At 46.5% G+C, this 23,450-nt stretch overlaps 1 protein-coding gene and 1 pseudogene across 1 annotated transcript in view; both read right to left on the bottom strand.

Moving 5' to 3' along the window:
- B4galnt3 (beta-1,4-N-acetyl-galactosaminyltransferase 3) overlaps positions 1–23,450 on the bottom strand; it is a 102,335-nt gene that overhangs the window by 48,091 nt on the left and 30,794 nt on the right. The window lies entirely within an intron of this gene.
- LOC130876296 (phenylalanine--tRNA ligase alpha subunit-like) lies at positions 21,264–22,357 on the bottom strand (annotated as a pseudogene).

The following is a 23,450-nucleotide window of genomic DNA, read 5'->3' as shown; positions in this document are numbered from 1 at the left end:
ACCCCATCTCTATCGCTTCACTATTTAGCCCTGACTGGCCTGAAGCTCACTATGTAGACCAGGTTGGCCTCGGGCTCACAGAGATCCACCTGCCTCCAGAGGCATTAATTCCCGTGCCTAGCCTTCCTTCTCTTTTTGAAATGTAACTTTGGGGTGTGTGTGTGTCTAAAACATAAGATGGACTAATCTTGATTATCAACTTGGTAAGATTGAGAGGCACCTGGGAGATTGGAGAGGCGCACCTCTAGGGAGTCTGCAGGGTGCCCCCTGAATGACTGACATGAAGGCTGACATAATGAACGCTCTAACCAACAGACAGATTTAGGCTCCAAACAGACTCTTGGAAGTGGCTGAATTGTGGACAGTGGCGCCAGAAGAAGGAAGATGGTCTCAGAGCACACGTCTCTACCCAGCAGGCCTATCTCTGGGCCACTGCCTGTCCTTCTCTGAATTTCTCTTCACGATCTGAGCACCGCCACACGTCCTCCTCGTCATGATGCAATGGACCCTCCCCTAAGTGGGGTACAGCCCCTCCCCCACTAAGCTGTCTCTGCCAGGCACTTTCATACAGTAATGCAAAGTCAGAGCACATAACAAAAAATTTATGATTTTTAAATTCGCAAATGGGGCTGGAGAGACAGCTGAGCCACTGCAGGTTAACCTGATAACTGCTCCCCCACACACAAAGAAAAGTTCAGGCATGCACAGTTCAGTGTACATTAGATACATTTACACTGTTATACAACCATCCTTACTACAAAGTTCTCAGCATTCCAAACTGAAACTTTGTATATACGACTTAACTTCTGTTTCTTTTCCTCCAAGCCCCTGGGGACCACTATGCAACTTTCTCTGTGAACTCTACTATCTATAAATTCACTATACTAAGTATCCCATATACATGGAATCATACAACGTTTGTTCTTATGTTTGGCCTATTACATAATTATATGTTTGGTTCATAATTATATGTTTGGTTTATTTCATAATTATAACATTATTTCATAGTTCAATCAAGTTGTAGCATGTGTCAAAATTTCTTTACTTTTAAAGCTGAGCAATATTCCATTGTATATGGGTATACATCACATTTTGCTCATCTATTCATCTATCATGGAAAGCTGGGTTGTTTCTCCCACTAGGTTATTGTATTTAAAAAAGAAAAAAAGGCTGAAAAATATAAGTGTTCAGGTGTCTCTTTGAGACCCTGTTTTCAAATCTTCCAGGAAGGCACACTACTGAACAAGAAAAATAAAAACAAAAAACAAACAAACAAACAAAAATCTAGCAGGAACTGAAGACCAAGGGGACCAGACTGCTATCTCAGGGGAAGAGACACAGTAGGAAGCCTGGGTTTCACTGAGGATGCAGAAAATCTGTGGAGCCCGGAGAGGAAAAGGAGTGGAATGTGGTATGCTCCGATTGAACCACTCCCAGCCCACAACAAGAAAAGGTGCAGATGCTCTGCATGCCTGAGGAGGGGCATTCCCAGGGCACTAGTGTCCTACTATACTAGACAGTGTGAAAACACCAAATTCAGTACATGCCAGCTTCCAGGACTGCTTACATTTTCTGGTCCCTTACAATCTGCAGCTCAGGAAGCACAGGTGGAGACTTAGTTGCCTGTTCTCCAAGAAGCAGGTATTTCAAAGTAACCATTTCGAACCTTTTTAGTTCAATTGTTTGACATTGTAGTTAAATATAGTGATAGTGGAATTAGCACAACGAGCATGGCATAGACGTGTGTGTGTGTGTGCATGCGCGTGTGCTTGCGTGTGTGCTTATGCGTGTGTGTGAAACGGGGTCAGTCTGGTCTGGAACTTGTACCTCCTGGGTACTGGGACTACAGATCTGTGCCACACGCTTGGTTCTGGATACTCTGAACTCCTGTGGTAAGTCATATGTCACACCAGATGCATCCTGGTGATGTGTAGTGTGACCAGGCATCAGTCAGTAAAACTCAGCAACTAAACACAAAGGCTCCGTTATGGCTCCTTCTACAGTTCCATCTGGCTAGAACGGCAGGCCCACCTGCCTTCCCTCTAGCCTTAACTGAAGCCACAGGGAACTTTAGGAGCTGGTTATGGAGAACTTGGGAGTTAGAAGGAAGGGTATCACTGGAAGTTTGCAGCCACCTGGTCTCTATAGTGAATTTCTGGTCAGTCAGGCTACAAGACCCTGCCTTTATTTTTTGTTTGTTTTGTAAATTGGGGGAAAGACCACAAAGTAAATAGACAGGGAGTCACACCACCAGGCCCAGAAAGGCCAGGAACCAGGCAGTTACCTAAACCTTTGCTATCTCATCTCTCAACACCCTGATGTCTGCTTAGAGATCAGATCCCCAGTGCTGCCTGCAGGAACCTGGCAGCTCCATTCGAATACGGGCAGGGTGGGAGGCGCTCCGCCCTGTGAAAACATCTTAGCTGACATAGCCGACTTGACTCTTCAGAGGATGGATGAGAGGCTTTCCTGAGAGCCATTCTATTTTTAAAGCAAAAGTACACAAATGTACCAAAGACACAAACACTACCATACCTAGACACTTTTATAGACTATCTGGAAGACAGGAGAATTGATTATTTAGACTATTAAATGTAGCCGGTCTTTCTTTGGACCACCATCTCCCAAATAATGACATGGAGACTTCTTATTAAGTATGAAAGCTTGGCCTTATCTCAGGCTTGTTCCCAACTAGCTCTTAAAACTTAAATTAGCTGAGCAGTGGTGGCTCATGCCTTTCATTCCAGCACTCAGGAGGTGGAGGCAGGCAGATCTCTGTGAATTTGAGGGCAGCCTGGTTTACAAAGTGAGTTCTAGGACAACCAGAGCTTGAGACAGGAGAATCCCAAGTTCAAACCCAGCCTAGCTTGTGTAGTGAGACTCTTAAACAAACAACAGAAAAGAAAAAACAAAAAAAAAAACAAAAAAAAAAAAAAACAGCTCAATCCAAGCATGGTGTCACACACCCTTGATCCCAGCACTCAGACAGAGGCAGGCAGATTTCTGTGAGGTTGAGGCCAGTCTGGTGTACTAACTCCAGGATCCTGTCTCAAACAAAACATCTTGTTGCAGTCTAGGAAGAGAGAAATAACACAGCTACAAGCTCACATACTGTCTCCATTAGAAAGCTAAAGGCTAGAAGACCAAGGCGCCCTTGCCTGAGATCACAAAGCAAGCTCGGAGAAGACCCATGTCTAAAACCCAGGTCTCTGGTTCAGAGCACGTTCCTAGCCCGCCAACAAGCGAGGCTATCTAGTACATGAGTCTGGTATCAGGTGCCCAATATCGCTGCTTCTGTCTAGCTTGGACCCTAAGAACATAAGCCTTCTTGTGGGAACAAGGTCATGGTCCCAGAGGCAGCTTGGAGAACACGTTTCCCTGAGAATCTGAGAGCCTGCTATGAAGGGCAGGATCAGCCCTCAATCTGATCGCTGCCACGTGAAGAGGGGGAGCCGTAAGGCCCCATGGCATCAGCTGTGGCCTCAGTCAGAAAGGCAAGAGCCTGCTAACCGATTAGACCTGCTTGACACACCGTTTATTATCCTCCCTTCAGGATTTCCCTCCTAGCCTTACTGTGAAAACACACGCAAAATAAACAAATAAACCAATGTCACTTTCTAAAACTTGAAAAAAGAAATCAGTCCCTTGGGCTGTAAAATAAATATTTACTTTGGTTCAGATATCATGATCACAGCTCCATAAAATAACCTCCACTGTAACTTACATGCATGAAAATACCCAGAGGCACACTTAAGTACTTCCTTGACATGTTAATCTCCTAACATTTCACACAGAAGGAAAAAAAAAAAAAGATCCTTTCTTTAGGTGAAGAAGCAATTTTTAAAATCCATGAGTAAGGGCTGGTGTGCAGCTTGGTGGCAAAGCACTTGCCTCATATGCATAAGGCCCTAAATCCCAGCCCTAATGTCACAAAGAGGTGGTGTGTGTGCGTGTGTGAGCAGCTAAATCAAATCCAGGGACTCATGCATGCAAAGCAAGCCCTCTGCAAACTGAGCTATAGTTCCAGTCCTAGATTTTTTTTTTAATTACATTTATTTTGCTTAATGTGTGGGTGGGGGCAGTAGACACAGCTTTCTGCAGCGAGTTCTCTGCTTCTATCATATGGGTCCTGGGGATGAAACTCATGTCGTTAGGCTTAGCAGTAAACACCGTTGCCTGTGAGTTACTTGATGGCCCTCCCCGGACTCTTGAAATCAGTAAGACAGACACCTGCAAGCCTACTTGAGAAAGGGCCTTGGCCTGGGAAGGGCTAAGGAGTCATGAAGGTAAATGTCGCTCTCTACCTTCTCAACAGAATCTGCCCCTCGGGGGCAGGAGATGACCTGGGCCTGCAGTCCTCTGAGTTCCACATATGCACTATGCCATATGGCATATGTGCAGGCACATGCACACACACATACCCATGCATGCACACACTCAAAACACACACACAAAATAAACACATAAATCAATGTAACTCTCTAAAGAAATCAGTCCCTTGGGCTGTAAAATATTTACTTTGGTTCAGATGTCATTGATTACAGCTCCATAAAATAACCTCTACTGCTCTGCTCTGACCTTCACAAAGTCCATAGACGTCAGTAGAACGTTAGGCACGCAGGCCAAAGAGTCACATTGTTCGATAGTCGATTATTGCTTACAGTAATCCCAGCACACAGTAGGATGCTAACTAAAGTAGGGTTTGAAACCACCCAGCCTTAGTGAGTTCTAGGCCAGCTTGGGCTGATGTCAGGCCTTGTCGAGGGTGGGGGGATCACTTAGCCTTACACAGTTGCTAAATTCTTCAGATGACATGAGGACCCACCTATAAACTATTCTGACCCACCTGTAGCTGGGTCAATAAGAATGTAAAATGCGGCACTGGCGAGATGGCTCAGAGGATAAGAACACTGTCCTGAGTTCAATTCCCAGCAACCACATGGTGGCTCACAACCATCTGTAATGAGATCCGATGCCCTCTTCTGGCCCACAGGGATACATGAAGGCAGAATGTTGTATATATAATAAATAAATAAATTTTTTTAAAAAAAGTAAAATGCACAAATGGCTCGTGCACAGACTCTCCACTCCATGTACAGCCCCACAGCTCACTGACTTCTCCATCAATCCCCTTTCCCTGAGCCTGAGCACAACACTCTGGAGAGTCGGGAGCGAAGAACTGGTATGAGGATCAGATAAACGTGGAAATCCTCCGCCCACTGCAGGACTTTAGTAAGGAGCAGGAGAGTCGGGATCAGGTACATCAGAGGGCACCTTCAGAGTCGCCGTCTCAGGGTGACCTATCCCAAGCTCGACTCTGTTCACCCTGGCCCTGAGAAACAGCAGACATTCACCGGGACGCCAGTGTCTGTCTTAAGGAACCTCTGATGTCGGGTCTAGTGGAACCAAAGAGAAAATCGAGGGCATCTAAGAAGATGAGCTGATAAAAACTGCTCAGAAATGGGTCAGACTGCCCAAAAGGGGAGGAGGAAGTTAAGTGTGCTGTGGAGAAGGAGACAGTGATATAGGGAAAAGATGAAAGGCAAGAGGGTGCCTCCCACTCCTGAGCGGGCACGGCTCCCAGAGAGAGCAGAGCTACTGCCGTTGGATCTCATCCACTCTCGTTCTACTGATATAAATTTAAACGGTCTCTGGAACGGTCTCCCACTTGGAGTACTTGTAAAGACAGCTAAGGCAGAGAGTTTGAACTTTTTTTTTTCCTTCTTGAACATAAACTTGGGTGTTTAGTGATCTCTGATCACCGTCTGTATCCTAGTAATACATAAAGCTCTCGGGAAGTTATTAACTGTTTAGCCCTCCCGGGTCTTAGGGGAATACGTTTTCCATGTTCAAAGAGTCTGCTGTAGGCAATTTATTGAGTAAGATGCAAATGTATCCCCTTGGGCTGCTTGGAGCACTAAGCTAGGTTCCCCAGAGTTCCCCACCACACAAACAGATACAGCTTTCTCACAAAGACTACAGTCTGTTACCTATTTCAAGCTGGTTTCTTGGACCCGTATATTAGAGTTCTGATGGTTGCATAGAATGGCTCAGAATGGAGATAACGCTTTGAAAAGGCGTTTAGAAAGAAAGGCACCATCAGTCAACAGGCTAGATTTCCCAGGCACCGTGTGGGGCACAGCTGCTTTGTTTGGTGGTCAAGTACAGTTTAACAAACGAAGTTAAGAGTCAGAAAGTTCTGGACTGAGTCCCTGTCTACTACTTTTTCACTGTCTGCCCTCTGCCAAGTCTGTTATCATTTCAAGATCTCTACTGCCTTATCTTCCAACTGCATCATTCAGGGGCTTGAACACATTCGGCCAACACGTGCTTCTCCATTCAGTACTCTAGGCTATAGTTTACTGATTTCCCACGCCACGCCAAGCACTGCGAAGTCATTCATTCCCAGTGCAGAACCAGGAAGGTACGCCAGTCCCCATCCTACCGATAAGACTGAGGTTTAAACATTTTACGGGATTTGCTGCAGATCTCACAAATGGCTGAGCTGAGACTCAAACTAGCTCTGTGTGGTTTCAAAGTCCATGGGCTGCTCAGTCAATCCTCAACCCAACCCTGAGAAGCTGGTCTTATGATGCCTCATTTATGGAGGACAGACGCTAAGGAAACAGTGGTCAGGCAGCAGGAAGTCACAGGCCAAGTCCCTACATGGCCACTGACGCGGGGCTGGCTGTGTTTTCACAGCCAGTCCTGCCTCCCAACTGTGATTTCTGCACAGCACCCAGGACAGGTATTTAGATAACAACAGGGTACACAATGAAACACAAAGGATCCTACAGTCAGAGAAGACTTCACTGTGAAGAGGAACCAAACAGGTATTTTGGGGTGGGTGCATTTCTAAGTCTCAGAGGCCTGCCCCCACCTACGCATGGGTTCCTACTGGAACCATAAGGTATTTTTCTGAAATAAAGCAAACGTTAAAACACTACCTTCCCTGAACCCCAGAGCACAGAAACCTGCCAGGCAGAATCCAGGATCCTTGAGAGTCTTTCCTCTGGCTCTCACATGTTCTTCCTCTGCCTTTTTGCTAAAAACTCATTTTCCTGCCTCAAATCATACTAACTTAACTTTGTGGCTGGCTCAGCCCAGGGAGTGTTTTTCCCACTTCACTCATTGGGCCTGGAGAATATCACTTGCTATTGCCCACCTTCCTACATTTCCTCTGACTTTTCCTTATATGTAATTTTTAAATTTACCTAGTCCCTATGGTGAACATCTTTGCGGTAACCCAGAAAAGTCAAACTTGATATTTGCTTCTAAACCTGGGTCCCCCAAAGACAGGCATCTCAGTAAATGGCAACATCCCAAGTCAATCATCTTTGGAGCTGAGGGCATGGCCCAGTGGTGGCATACTTACTCAGCATGCATGAGGCCTTGAGTTCCATGTCTAGCACTAGAGGTAGGGAGTGAGGGGCAGGTGATGGCCTGTGGGAGACCTAAGAACTGGCATTCGGCAAGCTCCCAAGGAATTCTGGGGCTAATGGTTCTCAGTCCTTGAGTGGCAACATTTTTTGGAAGAACCTTGGTTACCTATAACTGAGCTTAGGTGGTAGAACGCTTGCTGAGTGTGTGCGAGTCCTGGGTTCCACCCCCAACACTGGGCAACAGCTTCTTGATACTAAAGCACAGCATTTCTTCACCAGTAGCCAGTCAGCTGTCCTCAATCAATGGTTCCTAGCAGCTGCCATGATCTCTAGACTGAGTTCCAAAGTGAGACTGTCGGGTCACAGGATGTACATGTGTTACAACAGAAACATAGACATTAGCGTGTGAGCTTCCCAAACGCTGAAAAACAGTCCATCATCATTTATATCATTTCGGCGTGTTTTAGGAGATAGGATGGATTAGACAATGAAGGCATTTGCCACCAAGCCCAGTGACCTGAGTTCAATCCCCCAGGTGGAAAAGAGAACTGGCTCCCCACAAGTTGTCTTCTGACTTCCAGATGTGTGCCCTGATTCGCACCCAGGATATATGAAATAAAAGAATTTAAAACTGATTCAAAACACGATGACTGGGCTGGAAAGATGGCTCAGAGGTTAAGAGCATTGCCTGCTCTTCCAAAGGTCCTAAGTTCAATTCCCAGCAACCACATGGTGGCTTACAACCATCTGTAATGGGGTCTGGTGCCCTCTTCTGGCCTGCAGGCATATACATAGACAGAATATTGTATACATAATAAATAAATAAATATTTAAAAAAAAAAACACGATGACTTTATAACGTGTGTGTGTGTGTGTGTGTGTCTTGGTTAGGGCTTCCATTGCAGTGATGAAATACCATGACTAAAGCAAGTTGGAAAGTAAAGGACATATTTGACTTACACTTCCACATCACTGTTCATCATAGAAGGAAGCCAGGACAGGAACTCAAACAGGGCAGGAACCTGACGGCAGGAGCTGATGCAGAGCCCAGGGAAGGGTGCTGCAACTGTTGCTGCCCGTGGCTTATTCAGCCTGCTTTCCTATAGAACCCAGAACCCATGAACAGAGTCGTCCTTATCTAGAATGGGCTGGGCCCTCCCTTATCAATCATTAATTAAGAACATGCCTTACAGGATTGCTTGCCTACAGACAGATCTTATAGAGACATTTTCTTAATTGGGGCTCCCTCCTCCCTGATGACTCTAACTTGTGTCACGCTGACGTAAGAGCTGGTTGGCACAGTATTTCTGCGACTTGCTCAGTCCCCTCAACAGTCGTAACATGAGCACTTTTCAATGGCTGTGCCCTTCGGTTTGTGTCACACAGCTCCCCATGCTTCTTTCCCACCTGAAACAGGGGACAATGAGAATAACAATGTCCATCTACTTCACACTCACTGGAAAAGATATGGAGAAATCAATACCCTCAGACAAAGGGAAAACAGTCAAAACTCTGAAGGCAGAGGGAGGAAGATTGTCCATGAGTTCTAGGCGAGCAATAAAAAACAAAACAAAAACAACAGAAAAGAAGCAAAAATCACCAGAGCAGGGCCAGTCCTGATAGCCCCAAACTGTAAGCAACCCAATAGTCATCAGCAATTAATGAAGACACTTGGGAGACAGGTGAGCAGGAGGATCAGATAGTGGGTTCAAGGTCAGCCCAGGCTACACAGTGAGTCCCAGGATGGTTGAAGCTATATAGGGAAACCCTGTCTCAAAAAAACAGAACCAGGGTGGTGGTGCACACTTTCAATCCCAACTCTGGAAGACAGAGGTAGGAGGATCTCTGTGAGTTTGAGACCAGTCTGATCTACATAGAGAATTCCAGGATAGCCAACAAAACAGAGTAAGACCCTATCTCAAAGCAAAAGGAAAAAAATTATCTCAAAAGACAAAACAGCCAGGCCGTGGTGGTGCACGCCTTCAATCCTAGCACTTGGAAGGCAGAGGCAGGCAGATCTCTGTGAGTTTAAGGCCAACCTGGTCTATAAAGTGAGTTCCAGGGCAACCAGAGTTGTTACACAGAGAAAACCCTGTCCCAAAAAGAAAAAAGACACACACACACACACACACACACACACACGGGCTAGGAATGCAGCTCAGTTTGCAGAGTGTTCTTTTTGAACCCATCCTTAGTCCTGGGTTCAATTTTCAGCACCCATAAACAGGGCATGGTGGGGCAAGCCTTAATCTCAGCACTCGAAAGTAGAGGCAGGAAAATTAGAAGTTCAAGGCCATCCTTGGGCTACATTGTGAGTTTGAGGATAGCCTGGGCTAAATGTGACCATGTCTTAATCATCCCTCCCAAAAAAAATTAAAGAAAGAAAAGAAAAAAAAAACAAGACAGTATATACACACATGGAATATCATAATATAAACATATCTATGTATATATATGTAAATGTAATATAAACAATTGTTATACTGCATATATATATATATATATGTATACACACACACACACTTGGAAGGCAGAGGCAGGCAGATCTCTGTGAGTTCAAGGGCAACCAGAGTTGTTGCTTCTTTCCCACCTGAAACACAGGATTATATACATATATACACGTTTATGCTATACCCAATATCACAAGCCATCTAGAAAGACTTCTAGTATACAGGAGGCTGTGCTAGGTTGCATGAATGTGAGGAACTAGAGCATCCCTGGTCTTGGGTACCCTCGGGGTACCACAGGCCCCGGAACCAATCTCCTGTGGATACTGAGAGACCCATACTACACCAATAAACCTGAAAATCCCATCATTCGGGAGGCAGAGGCAGGCGGATCTCTGTGAGTTCGAGGCCAGCCTGGTCTACACAGAGAGTTCCAGGACAGGCTCCATAGCTACTGAGAAACCCTGTCTCAAAAAAACAAAAACAAACAAACAAAAAAATCTCAGACACAATGGGGCACCTATTACATGGGCCATTCATATGAAATGTTCAGAACAGGCAAATTCCTGAAGATTAAAATAAGAGAGAAGACCTGTGGTTGCCTGTTCTGGGGATAGAGAGACGATTGATTGCCACTGTGTACTGCTTCCTTTGAAGAAAAAAAATTTTAAAGTTTTGAAATTAAATACCAGTTGCCCTGAACTGTACTTTTTGGGGGGCAGGAGAGGGATACGGTGCTGACGCTCACACCCCCAGCCTTGCACAGGGTAGGTGAGAGCGCTGCCACCGAGTACTGACACACCCTCAGCCCCTACTGAACTGCAGCCGGCAATGAATGATTCCTTTTTCTTTTCTAGGATGGGCACTGAGAACCTGACCTCCCTCTCCCGCCCCCAGAACGTCTGGGTCTCTTCCTCCTTCCCAATACATCCCCACCCCCAGCGTAATCACCACAGGTCCCCAGAGAGCTGGCAACAGGTTTTTCCTTAGAGCTGACTCCTTAGGATTTGGAGATAGCAGAGCCCCTCCCTCTCGTGCCCAACCCCCTCCTCTTTGCGCACAGATCGTTTACTTATTAAACCAATTAGATTAAATGACTCACACTGCACCCTTGGGTAGGAGCTGCTGTAAACATCTCACAAGAGACTGATTTGTTCTTGAAAGGCTCTGTGTCCCTCAGCTAAGGTGAGTCCTCACCCCCAAGTATTTCTCAGATCACAGAAGCAAGAAACTGGAGGGTCATGGAGCTGGGGGAAAGTTACTGCTCCATTCCTGAGCTGTGTCACCCCAAGGAAGACCACACTAGCTCCTCAGGGAATTGACACAAAAGCCTTCTTATTTCCTGGGATTACAAAACAGCAGGCCGGGTAACCTCATATTAAATTCCTGGTGCTTCAAAGGAATTGGGGAAGGGGATGGGGGGGGGGGAGGAAGGGGTGCGCGCGGGGTGGGGGGGTCAGGGTCTCACATGCTAGGCAAGGGCGCTATCACTTTTCAAGACCAGCTCTGAGCGTGCAGAGCTATTCACAGCCCTCTGGTGGGCCCAGTGTTGCCACATCTCAGCCCCACCCAGTAACACCCAGAGCTGTGTGTGTCTCATGGTGCTCCACCCCTGATGAAACCTGGTTGGTGTGAGAGGCCTTGTCGACTGACAGACAGCATGTGGCATGCCCTGGCCAGCTTAGGCAGCCAAAGCCCAACACTAGCCTTACCTGAAAAGAGAGGAGAAGGGCCTAAATTATTTCTCCAAGCTAAAGATTGACTTATAACCTTGGACTGGACTCTAGAGCCAGGGCAGGGAACACAGGTGTATGGAGCAGGTCTCGATCCTGGGAAGCAGCAGCAGCAGATCTAATGAAAGACTATAGGCAAGGGGGTAGTTCCAGCGCAGTGTGCCGGGGGTCTAAAAGGGTGTGATGGAAAGAGGTTCCTAGGCCCCCTTTCTTTTCAGCTCCCACTACCCACGTGCTAGCCAGCGACCTAACAAACCCTCCCTGCTCCTGGCAAACACCAGCTCCAGTGCCATCCCTCCAGCCCGCCTGAAATCCAGGGGCGGGGAGTGTGATTTGAGCCGGATCCTGTCCTGGAGTGCAACCACATCCACTTGCCACCCCTACCAGGCATTTCCGAGTCTGTATATTTATGACTCTCTTAAAATAGGTCCCAGCACAGAGGCCAGGGGCTTGATTTAGGTCAATGAAATCAACATTTGGAGAGTGAAGCGTCCCTGGGCAAAGCTGTTGTTTCTTCTCTAATTCTATATCTAGGTTTCCGTACCATCTACATTCCTCGGGAGGCTGCCCCATTCACCATTCTGTGTTGCCTCAGGTCCCTCCTGCCCTGAACATAGTCTCTTGTTCCACTCCAGCAGATGGGTTTCCTAAAACACAGTGGCCTCAGGCTGGCTTCTAATGCTCATTTATTATTAAGCATTTGTGTTTTGCGAAGTATTTCTCTGCTGTCAGCCCTTTTGTTCAATGAACTTAACCACTCCCTTGGAAACAGGCTCAGTTACAGCGATGGCCAGTAAGGTCTCAGGACAAATTGCCCATCATCTTTGAAGTACTGGAGGGGAAGCAGTGTCTCGGGTATGTTCCTAGTTCAAGTACCTGCAAGATATGACAGAAATTCTGTGTTGGGTGAGTGAAATTATTGGACCCAGGTTCTACCTTCCCTCCATACAACAATTGCCTGGCAAGAAAAAGTCTTGGGGCCTGGGCCGCTCCTGTTCCGTCAACTCATAAGACTGTATTCAAGGTAAGGACCTTGCTTCCAGATTCTTCTCTGAGAGGTGATTTCCTCTGTTGTCTAGCTCTTAAGTCCAAAGTCTAGGAGGGTTAACCCAGAGTCTAGGAGAGTTAATCCCAAAAGGACAGTCTGTGAGCTACTGGGCCTATGTAAATCAGAGGTCAGAGGGAGGAGATGAGAGGGTGCAAGGGTAAGCCTGAGCCGTGGAGAATGGTGGCGGCTAATCTGAGGGGCTAAGTAGGTCAGAGGCTCCGGCTTGAACAGAGAGAGGCCTAAATCCAAGATAAAATTTATAAAGGAAGTTGTTTCAAAATAGGGAATAGTTATGGGGGCAGAGAGTGTGGGGTCCAGAAGTTTTACCCCTCATTAACTAATAAGAACTGGATGCTGCCATAAACAGGTGTCTGAGATTAGAGAGGTGGATAGAGAAGAGGCAGTTAAAGAAAACATCTGGCCAGACAGTGGTGGCCACCTTTATAACCCCAGCACTCAGGAGGCAGAGGCAGGTGGATCTCTGAGTTTGAGGCCAGCCTGGTCTACAGAGTGAGTTCCAGGACAGCAAGGAAAGGAAAGGGGAAGGGGAAGGGAAGGGAAGAAAAAAAAAGAATCTGTTGTACTGGGATGGGACCTCTGGTAAATGATTTCCCAGATCACGTCTAGTTACTGTTTGGTTGGAAGCGTCACCTCAGCCCCCTGGTACCCCTATATCCAAAGAGTCTGAAATGTTTAGGTCAGCCCCCTGGCACCCCTATATCCACGGAGTCTGGAATGTTTTGGGTGGAACTTTCTACCCTAAACCCTCTCCCCTGGGAGTTGCTGCAGTCCAGACTTCACTTCTGAGAAAGTCCATCAAAAGGTGACCCCTCCCCAGGGAGGGTCAAGACCACTCCCACCGGCTTTTTAAATTGCCCCCCTCCCCCCCCCCCCCCCCCCCCCCGCAGAACAAACACGTGGTCTTCCCGGTTCACTGGAAGGCCACCTGGGAGCACTGGCATCCATTAAACCTGGGCTTTTTTTAATTCGGTTTGATTTGGATTATCGCATTGGCAGAGAGGCTTATTGGGACGTAAAAACTTTACAGTTACAAACAATGACCACCAGAAGATACCCCCCTCCTCTTTTTGAGACGGGGTCTCACTATGTAAACTTTGTAACCTTGGCTGGCCCAAAACTCATGTGGACCAGGATGCTCTTGAACTCCTAAGAGATCTGCCTGGTTCTGTTGGGATTAAAGTCAGAAGCACCACACCCGGACCCAGAGGTTTCCCCTTCATGGGGATAAAGTAGTAAGGTTTGAATCCAGGGCCTCTCGCATACCAGCATGCACACCCTCCGCTCCGGTTCCCAAGCATACGATGCCAGCACTAGCAGTTCTGCCCCATTGTTGAATGCACACACAGAGACCATGTTCTTTTCTTTTGCAGGGTTCCTTGGACAAGCCCAGTGTTCCCATGAGTGTTCAAGACACGTCGTTTAGTGGGATGAAGAGCAACAGTGGTGCTTCAGGCCACTAGATATGTTTTTTTTAAATTTATGTGCATTGGTGTTTTGCCTGCATGAGGATATCGAGTATCCTGGAACTGGAGTAACAGATAGTTGTGAGCTGTCATGTGGGTGCTGGGAATTGAACCCGGGTCCTCCAGAAGATCAGCCAATGCTCCCAACCGCTGAGCCATCTCTCCAGTCCCTGGTCACCAGATTCTTTCCCAGAGCTGTGTGGGATCATCTACACCAGCTGTTGCTCTGGTGACACATCAAGGCTCAAAGCTCCAAGGCAGGATGAAGCATCCACCTCTTTAGACAGCACTTAGAGCCCGTGTTACTTTTATAGTAGAGATTATTGCTGGGTTTATTATTGTTTATTATTGTTGTTTATGAATTATTTTATAGTAGAAATTTTTAATTTTTTATTATTGTTATTTATTATTATTTTGTAGTAGGAACTATTATTATTATTGCTGGGGCAGTGTGACGACAGGGTAGAACCCTCAGTACATGGCGGGTGATTTGAAGTATGTAAGGGGCTGGTGAGTGGCTCAGGGTAGAGCACTTAATAGTTAGCAGACACGTGTTCTGGGTTAGACCCCCAGTAATACAAAGCATGCACACACACACATGCAGGCACGCATGTGCACACTCGCGCACACATGTATACATCGTATATACTACCCCAGAGGTGTTCAAAGCAGTTATACGGGTGAAATTGCCATATACAGGAAATGTAAAACTACTAAGCAAATAATTAAAACTGTCACATCCAGAGCTGGAGAGATGGCTCTGAGGTTATAAGCACTGGCTGCTTTTCCAGAGGACGCAGGTTCAAATCCCAGTTCCCACATGACAGTTCAAGACTACCTATAATTCTGGTTCTAGGGGTCTTGACATCCACACACAGATATGCACACAGGCAAAACACCAATGCACATAAAATAAAAATAAATTAATTTTAAAAAACCTGTCACAACCAAGAAAGACATGGAGGAATCATAATGACTAAATGGATGGGATCCTGGAACAGAAAAAAATATTGGATAGGAAATCAAAGTAAAATTTGGGGGAGGAGGGCTGGAGAGAAGGCACAGTGGTTAAGATCATTGGATCTTCTTTCAGGGGACCTGGGTTCAATTCCCAGCACCCACATGGTAGTTCATAACTGTCTGTAACTCCAGTCCCAAGAGATCTAATGCCCTCGTCTGGCCTCCTGAGGCACCAGGCACACATAGGGTACAGACACTGATGCAGACAAAACACCTATACACAAAAATAAGTGAACAAGATAAGTACTGGGCAGGGTGCAGAAAGGTGTTAGAGCCTTCGTTTCCATGTATGAAGGCCTGGCTCGGTCCCAGCGTCACCGAAACAAAACAAAGCAAAGTGTGGACGTCAACTTTTTAAACAGGGTCTAATATAGCCCAAGCCAGCTTCAACTCCCTACTTACACGATCCTCCTGCCTCCGCCTAAGAGCTGTGAGCCAGGAGTGCATCCTTGGACTTGGAGTGCATTAGGCAAGTACTCTAGCGGCTGAGCTACAGTCCTAGCCTGATTCTAATCAATATTAGTGCTCCGATACTGGACCATCGGTGTGACAATATCATTCTCCTGGAGTAAGATGGTATGAAAACTGGGAAGGATGTAAACCCCTGTGGCTAGGGTACCTTTGTAACTATAAAATGACTCTAAAATTAAGTGTATTTCAAAATATACCTATGTCGATAATGTAAATATTATATAATCATAGAAAACTTGGAAGCCAAGATTGAGGGTACACACTTGTAAACACTGGGGAAGCAGAGACAGGAGGATTATCAAAAGGTGAAGGCTAGCCTGGTCTACACAGTGAGTTTCAGGCCAGCCAGGAAGGGATGGAGCAAGCCTGTCTTAAAAGAGAAAAAAAGGAAGGAAGGAATATAGAAAGAAAAAGAGAAAGTGAGGGAGGGTCTAGAAGGAAGCATGTGAAACTTTACATGATATGGTTTGGAGATTTTTGCGTGTTCATTTCTTGAGAGGGCATGGTGCTGTGGAACCCCCCTGGAGTCACACTGAGCTGCTCCTGCTTCATCTGCCTGGGTGCTGACATGGTAGGCGGAAAATTGTTGGGTTTTTACTTTTTTTATTATTTTTTTATTTTATTTATTTATTTTGTTTTTTGTTTTTTGTTTTTTGAGACAGGGTTTCTCTGTGGCTTTGGAACCTGTCCTGGAACTAGCTCTTGTAGACCAGGCTGGTCTCGAACTCACAGAGATCCGCCTGCCTCTGCCTCCCGAGTGCTGGGATTAAAGGCGTGTGCCACCACTGCCCGGCGGGTTTTTACTTTTTTATTATTATACACTTTAAATAAAAAGCTGTGTATGTGTGTTCATGTAGATGGTCCCAGTTGGAACCGAGAGCGGCTATACATGCGACGCTCACATGCTACCATCTTTCTATACCCCAGCCTGCCCTCAAACTCATCATCTTCCTGCCTCGGGCTATTGAGGTCCTACATATGCCCACACCAAAAACTTCAAAAAAAAAAAAAAAAAAGATTTATTTGCTTATGTACTTGTGTATATGGGTGTTTTCTCTACATGTGTGCACGCCAGAAGAGGACATTGGATCCCAAGGAACTATACAGTTACAGATGGTTGTGAGCCACCATGTGGGATCTGGGAATTGAACTCAGGATCTCTGGAAGGGCAGCCAGTGCTCTTAACCACTGAGCCATCCTTCCAGTCCCTCAAAAATGTTTTTTGTTTTGGTTGGCTCAAAGAAAATTTTTTTGGTAGTGGATATACAGACCTGGTAAATGCTTCAAGCTATGATTTCGATCTTTTTCACTGTGGGAAGGGGGGTCTCACTAAGTTGCCTAGGCAGGCTTCTAACCTGTGATCCTCCTGCTTCAATCTCTAGAGTAGCTGGAGCTACAAAGCTGCACCTCAATGCCTAGCAGTTTGGGTTTTGTTTTATTATCATCATGTATGTGTGTGTGAGCACATGCATGTGTCACGGTGTATGTGAGTAAGTCATTGAATAACTTTTGGAAGTCGGTTCTTTCCTTCAACCGTGGGCTCTAGGGACCAAACTCAGGTCACCAGACTTAAGCCACAAGTACTTTCCTGTAGCAAAATTAATAAAAACCCTGGCTCTTACCTCCACCTCAGTCCAAAATGGCGATCCTGCCTCCAGGAATCCTCAGAATGAGACTGAGAGGTAAGAGCTCACTAGTGGCTTGGCTGCTTTGCTTTTCTGATCTTCAGATTGAACCCCAATATCCGTCTCTGGGTTTTTATTATTCGTGCTACACTTTCCTGCCAAGCCATTTTGTTGGCCCAGTTTTGGGCTTTTTTTTTTTTTTTTTTTTTGAGACATGGTTTCAATATGTTGCCGAGGGGCTGGAGAGATGGCTCAGAGGTTAAGAGCACTGGCTGCTCTTCCAGAGGTCCTGAGTTCAATTCCCAGTAACCACATGGTGGCTCACAACCATCTGTAATGAGACCTGGTGTGCTTCATAAATAAATAAATCTTTAAAAAAAAAATGTTGCCCAAGCTACCCTTGAATTTATACTCTTCCTGACTCTACTCCCTGAGTGCTTTAGAATTACAGGCATGTGCTACCATACCTAGCCTCAAAATGTTTTTAAGTCAAAGAAAAAAAAAGAAGCAAAAGGAAAAAATATAGGAGAATCAAGATTGGAGAATTCTGCCATGTTCCATCATTGCCATGACTGAAAAAGCACTGGGCTAGGAGACAGGAGTCTAGGGCTTGGGCCCTCATTATTGTCTAGCTTTGTGATCTGGTCCCGTTTTATCTGGAAAAATGATGCTTCTGGGCTTCTGCAAATATTATGCTCTATTTTTTATTTTTTGTTTGATTGGTGTTTCGTCTGAGACAGGGTCTCTCTCATGTAGCCCACGGTGGTGTCAAACCCACCCCACGGTCTTCCTGCCTCAGTCTTCCCAGAGCTGGGATTACAGCCGTGCACTAAACATGCAGAAATGCAAACCTCTTGTTGCTAACACACCCAGCGTGGCTTCCTTTAAAGTAACACAGCACCCCAAGTACTTTCAAAATTGCTCTGCCTCTAAAGCTGAGTCTTACAGAATTTCTCAGGGCTGTGTCTCCTCAGGGTTTACTCCAAGGTGCCAAGCAGCATTCGAGAGGTTAAATAAAGAGACAGCTGGGCTACAGTCTGGTTTCTAAGAAGAGCATAGACTGAAGCTTAACTGGCTTGCATCTATGCAAATGAAAGAGAAGAGAAAAAGATGCCTGAAGCTGCCCATGGTGGCACTCTGCCTGTCTGACCTGGGTCCCTTCGTGGGAGAGGGCTGGAAGCCCCCCCACCGCCACCGCCACCCCCCACCCCCGGCTCCACAAGCCTTTGTTTTGGGTCTTTGTTCTCTCTTCCTATCAATCCAGATGCAGGACAGTTGGAGAGGCAGACTTATTCACACCCCTATCTCCGCACAGATAGCAATCCGAGGCGGGGGTAACGTGAAACAAGGGTCCTGGGCACTCCCCGCCAGGACAATGAAGTGTGCCGGGCAGACACCACCTCGCACAGTGGGAGCAGTCTCAGAAAAAAACAACAACAACAACAAAAAAAAAACGGGACAAAGCGTGAGAAAGTCCTACAATTGCAGAAGACAAGCCAATAAAGGGACAAATTTCTGCCTACACAGATCTCAGCAAGGGCCAGTTCTTGATTTGGGGTTTATTCAAAGCAGTTCTCGAAAAATAAAACAATAAAAACTAGAACGTGAGAAAGAAAAAGAAAAACGTCTCTAATTGCAGGGAAAGGGAGAGCAGTGTCGCCCAAGAGGGACGACTGGGAGACAGGGTATCATGAAAGCCACTGTGCTGTTTTTCTTCCTTTTTCCCTTTTTAAAACTCCCTTTGTAGACCAGGCTGGCCTCCAACTCACGGAGGTCCACCTGCCTCTGCCTCCTGAGTGCTGGGGTTAAAGGTGCACGCCATCACTCCCTACATGTGGTTATTTCTTTAGGTGACATCAGCTTGGTATCCATCCTTCTATTCATTCAGTAGACATTAATTCATTCAAGAAACAAAGCTAAAACTCAAGTTGCCTAAGAGCTGACAGAATAATCCAGCCAATACCTAAGAAAAACAGTGATTTCCTCATCAAGACTGCACACGTACAGAGGGCTTTTGAGGAAGGAGGAAGAGTCTGGATTTGAGGGCAGAATAGTAGAAAAAAAAGGGAAAGCTGGGCACTTGGTGGTGCATGACTTTAATCCCAGAATTTGGGAGGCTAAGGCAGACAGATCACTGAGTTTGAGGCCAGCCTGGACTACAGAGTGAGCTCCAGGACACTAAGAAACCCTGTCTTGAAACAAAACAAAAAAGCAGAAAAGAAATAGATGATTTAAAAACATGGTCACTATATTATTTAGTGTCTGTGTGTGAGATCAATAGTAACTGGCAGTTGGTATGTGCTGGGGACTATGATGAGTGCTGGAAATCCGTGTGTGTGTGTGTGTGTGTGTGTGTTGCTGGGATCAAACCCAGGGCCTCATGCAAGCAATCCACTACTGACCTATACCCTAGTACAAGATATTCTTCAAGAATATTCTACAGGAGTGGATGTTTAGTGTTCAAGCACAAAAAATAAAAATGAAAGAGAGAGAGAGAGAGAGAGAGAGAGAGAGAGAGAGAGAAGAAAAGGTGTGAAGTCACAAATGTGCTAATTGGCTAAATTTAGCCCTTCTGTGATCTATTATCCACCAGATATAAACTAATAGAGTATAAACGAGTAAGTAAACACAGCTATGCAGCGACTAGCTGAGAATGGAGCGAAAGCAGAAAGGCTGCTTGAGTGATGGACTTAGACGCACCTGTGTGGGCTCTCTCTTGATGACCTGAGGTTATAGACAGGTGACACTGGAGATCTAGAAATCAGGCCCCCATTCGCTTCTGGCACCCTTGCAGCCATCTTTTCTGGACATGGGGTGAGCTGGTTTCTGTTTAGTGTCCTGTCATCCCTTTACAGGATGTGACAGGAATCAACAAGAAAATTATATGGATAGATTTTATAATGTATGATTTGAGGTTAGGGGCAGAGAGGGTTCTACTTCAAACCCACTCTGTGTATTAGTTTCCAAAAACAAGGCTCTCCAAAACCATCAACTGAACACAACCAGTCTGAGCTGCACTCTAGCCTGTGCACACATCAGGTGCGACATCTCCATCAGTTCACACTTGACCCAGAGGGGACATAGAGCTGGCAAGACACCACTCTGTTCAGCGTCTGCGTGCCCTTCTGTATCTCGGCACACATGGTGTCCACTGTGAGGACAACAGACCACTGCCATGATTCTTCAGCTGGAACTGGACAGCCCCTTTAATTGCCTCCTCCACTCCATACCCATAATCACCACCGAGGCCTTCTGGCAGCTTTGGGATGGCTGTGGGTGTCAGAGCCCCAGACTAGAGGCCACTGCAACCTTCTCTGTTTTCCCGAGCACTTTCCCTTCCCAGGCTCATCCTTTCTCAGGCTTTCTTTCCTTCCTTTTATTGACATTTTTTCCCTTTCCCACCACTTTCAATCTGCTACATACTTTACAAGATCAAGACTTCTGATCCATGAGGTGGGAAGATCTCTCTATAAAAAGCGACAGGGGTTTCGGCGACTGTCTCTCCCAGCTTATGGCTTAGGGGGTATAAGAAAGGAGAAGAGTATGAAGATTATCATCCTTCCCTCAGTGGCATGGGAGCATGTGGAATGCCCTTCTGTATATGTGTTGCTTTTACTGGGCACCATTTTGCAAATGGAGACTGCGTTTGTTTCCGCTGGCCACTCAGACTTGAATAGTCACATAGAAACTATATTAATTACAACACTGTTTGGCCTATTAGCTCAGGCTTCTTATTAGCTAGCTCTTTCATCTTAAATGAACCATTTCTATTATTCTGTGTATCACCATGAGGCTGTGGCTTACTGGTAAGGTTGCGGGGCATCTTTCTCCTTCAGCAGCTACATGGCGTCTCCTAGATTCCACCTACTGTCTCTATATATCTTTGTTTGGATTTCCTGCCTTGCTTTACTCTGGCAAGCTATTGGCCAAAACAGCTTTATTCATCAACTAATAAAAGCAACACATATACTGAAGGACATCCCATCAGCACTATTTTGTTTTCTTACATTTAGCCTTGCCCTTCCCGCTCTGGGTGTTCTTAGGGAGTCAGGGTCACCACTCCCTTAACACACTCATGAGGTGGCCCAGGGTGAGCCCATGGTTGGCTATTACACCCTTGATCTGGTGGAACTTGGCCAAGTATGCACTCTGAAACACATAATCAATGTAGAAGTACTTGCCGGAGTGAAGGGTTTCTTCTAGGCTAAGCACAAGGTACAGGCACTGGCTTCTGTGGTGTGTGTGTGTGTGTGTGTGTGTGTGTGTGTGTGTGTGTGTGAAGCAGATTTTCCTGGGCCTCGTCTTCCAGGTGTGCTTGCAATCCTGTCAGCTGTAGCTGCCCTCAGAGTGGGTCTGTGGATCTGTTTGATCTACTGGACATAGTCCATTGGGAGCTGCAGGGCCTCAGCCAGATCTCGCGGGAAGAATGCATCATATTGCTCACATGCTGTGCTGGGTGCTGCCGAGGCTGGAAGAGCTAGCTCATCATGTCTCAGAAGGTGCTCTCAGTGAAGCTGTCCTTAGGTATCTCAGAGAAGCCTATCGGTCAGAACTGGGAGAGGACCATGAGCAAAAGGAAAAGGTGGCCACTGTCTGGGAACACACCATAGGCAGAGAAGTTGTAGGGCTTGAAGGGCCGCTCAGCCGGTAGGTTTTCGGATCACTTCGGGTCAGCAGCTCCCTTGGTACATTCTTTCCTCATCAGCCAGCTTCTCAGCCTGGCCTGACTGGACCAGCGGCAACTGCCTCTGTACTTCATCCTCTATACTGCCCACCACTGGGAACACCCAGGGCCCATCTGCTGCAGTCCTGTCCATGTGGATCCACAGTCTTGCTGAAGCCCACCTTGCTGCTGGGCAGTCACATACGCTCACTATGCACCAAGCCTTCAAGAGGGATGTTTCGAAACACATGGGCCTCCTGGCTGTGTGAAACCTCCTCACCCTCAGTGGTCAGCCCCAGCACTTGGTGGAATGAAGCTCAGCCTCAATGGCCTCACCCAGAGCCTGCAGGCTCTTCACTGCACCCACCACCACCACCTGGTGCTCTAGGCCCAGCTGCATGGCCAACTCTGCTGCACTGTCCAGACCACCATCAGCTGCCTCCAGCCGTCACAGTAATTGCTCCTACACAGGGTTGTCGGCCATGGCTGCCCCCATAGTGCTTAGTGTGTAAAATGAGTGACTTTTTGTTTGTTTGTTTTCAAAACAGGGTTTCCCTGTGTAGCCCTGGCTGTCCTGAAATTCACTCTGTAGACCAGGCTGGCCTCGAACTCAGATCCATCTGCCTCTGCCTCCCAAATGTTACCATGCAACAGAAACCAGTGATTTTTATATCTAACTTAAACTCTGGTCTATAATGTTTTCTTTTCTCTTCCTGTGGCACTGTACAGAACTCAGAGCCTTGAACAGCTACACAAGAGCTACACTCCAGCACAAATTCTTTTCCCTGAGCATCATTTTTCAAGAAAGGAAGTAGGTGTCCTGCAGTTTCTAATGGGGTAGGAGTGGGTGAGATAAAGATTGTTAAGCGGTCAGTGGATCTGGAAAGTGAGGTCTTCAGGGGTTCACAGACCTACATGACTTTCTTATCTGTGTGGTAAATAGTCAGGGGAGAGACACAGGACTTGAGGCAGGAGGGCAGGTGGAATGAAAGAGAGAGGAGAAGGGACTGTGTGAATCTCACTGTGGCATCTTTGATCTGACAAGAAACACTTCCCCAAAGACCTCATTCACATCACAACACGGCAAGCAGTAAGCCTGAGGTTCGTTTTATAGGTCAGAAATCTGAGACACGGACAGGAAAAGAGCTTCATGCAAGAGCCCAGAGAGGCTTTATCAGCTGATCGCAGAGGACTCTGGCTCCTAGGAAACACAGCAGCAAAGAGGGAAGAGGAGATGAGTGGCAGTCCCTGCCTGGTGGTGGAGAACACAGAGGGCAGAGAGACTGTAGGGTGTGGTTGCTGAGTAGTAATAGGTGTGTAAGAGAAGGAACAGGTATTTAAGGCTGTAAACCCGGAAAACCCTGTGGTCAGGTGAGTCATGTGTGCACACGCGCCCCACAATCCCTAGGATCTCAATGCTGGGAAACCTTGGCTGGGAAGCCAAGCCCAAACCTTCCTACCTTATTGCCTCTGTGAAACACTACATCCCATCTTCACAGGGTTTCCTACCCAGGAACTTGCTTAGCCAAACAGGAAGACCAAGGGTGCCACGTCACAAGGATGTCACAGCCACAGTA

This window comes from Chionomys nivalis, chromosome 1 (genome assembly GCF_950005125.1).
Source record: "Chionomys nivalis chromosome 1, mChiNiv1.1, whole genome shotgun sequence".
Taxonomy (NCBI): domain Eukaryota; kingdom Metazoa; phylum Chordata; class Mammalia; order Rodentia; family Cricetidae; genus Chionomys; species Chionomys nivalis.
Note: the sequence above shows the minus strand (reverse complement) of the source record. Positions and strands in the feature narration are given on the sequence as shown.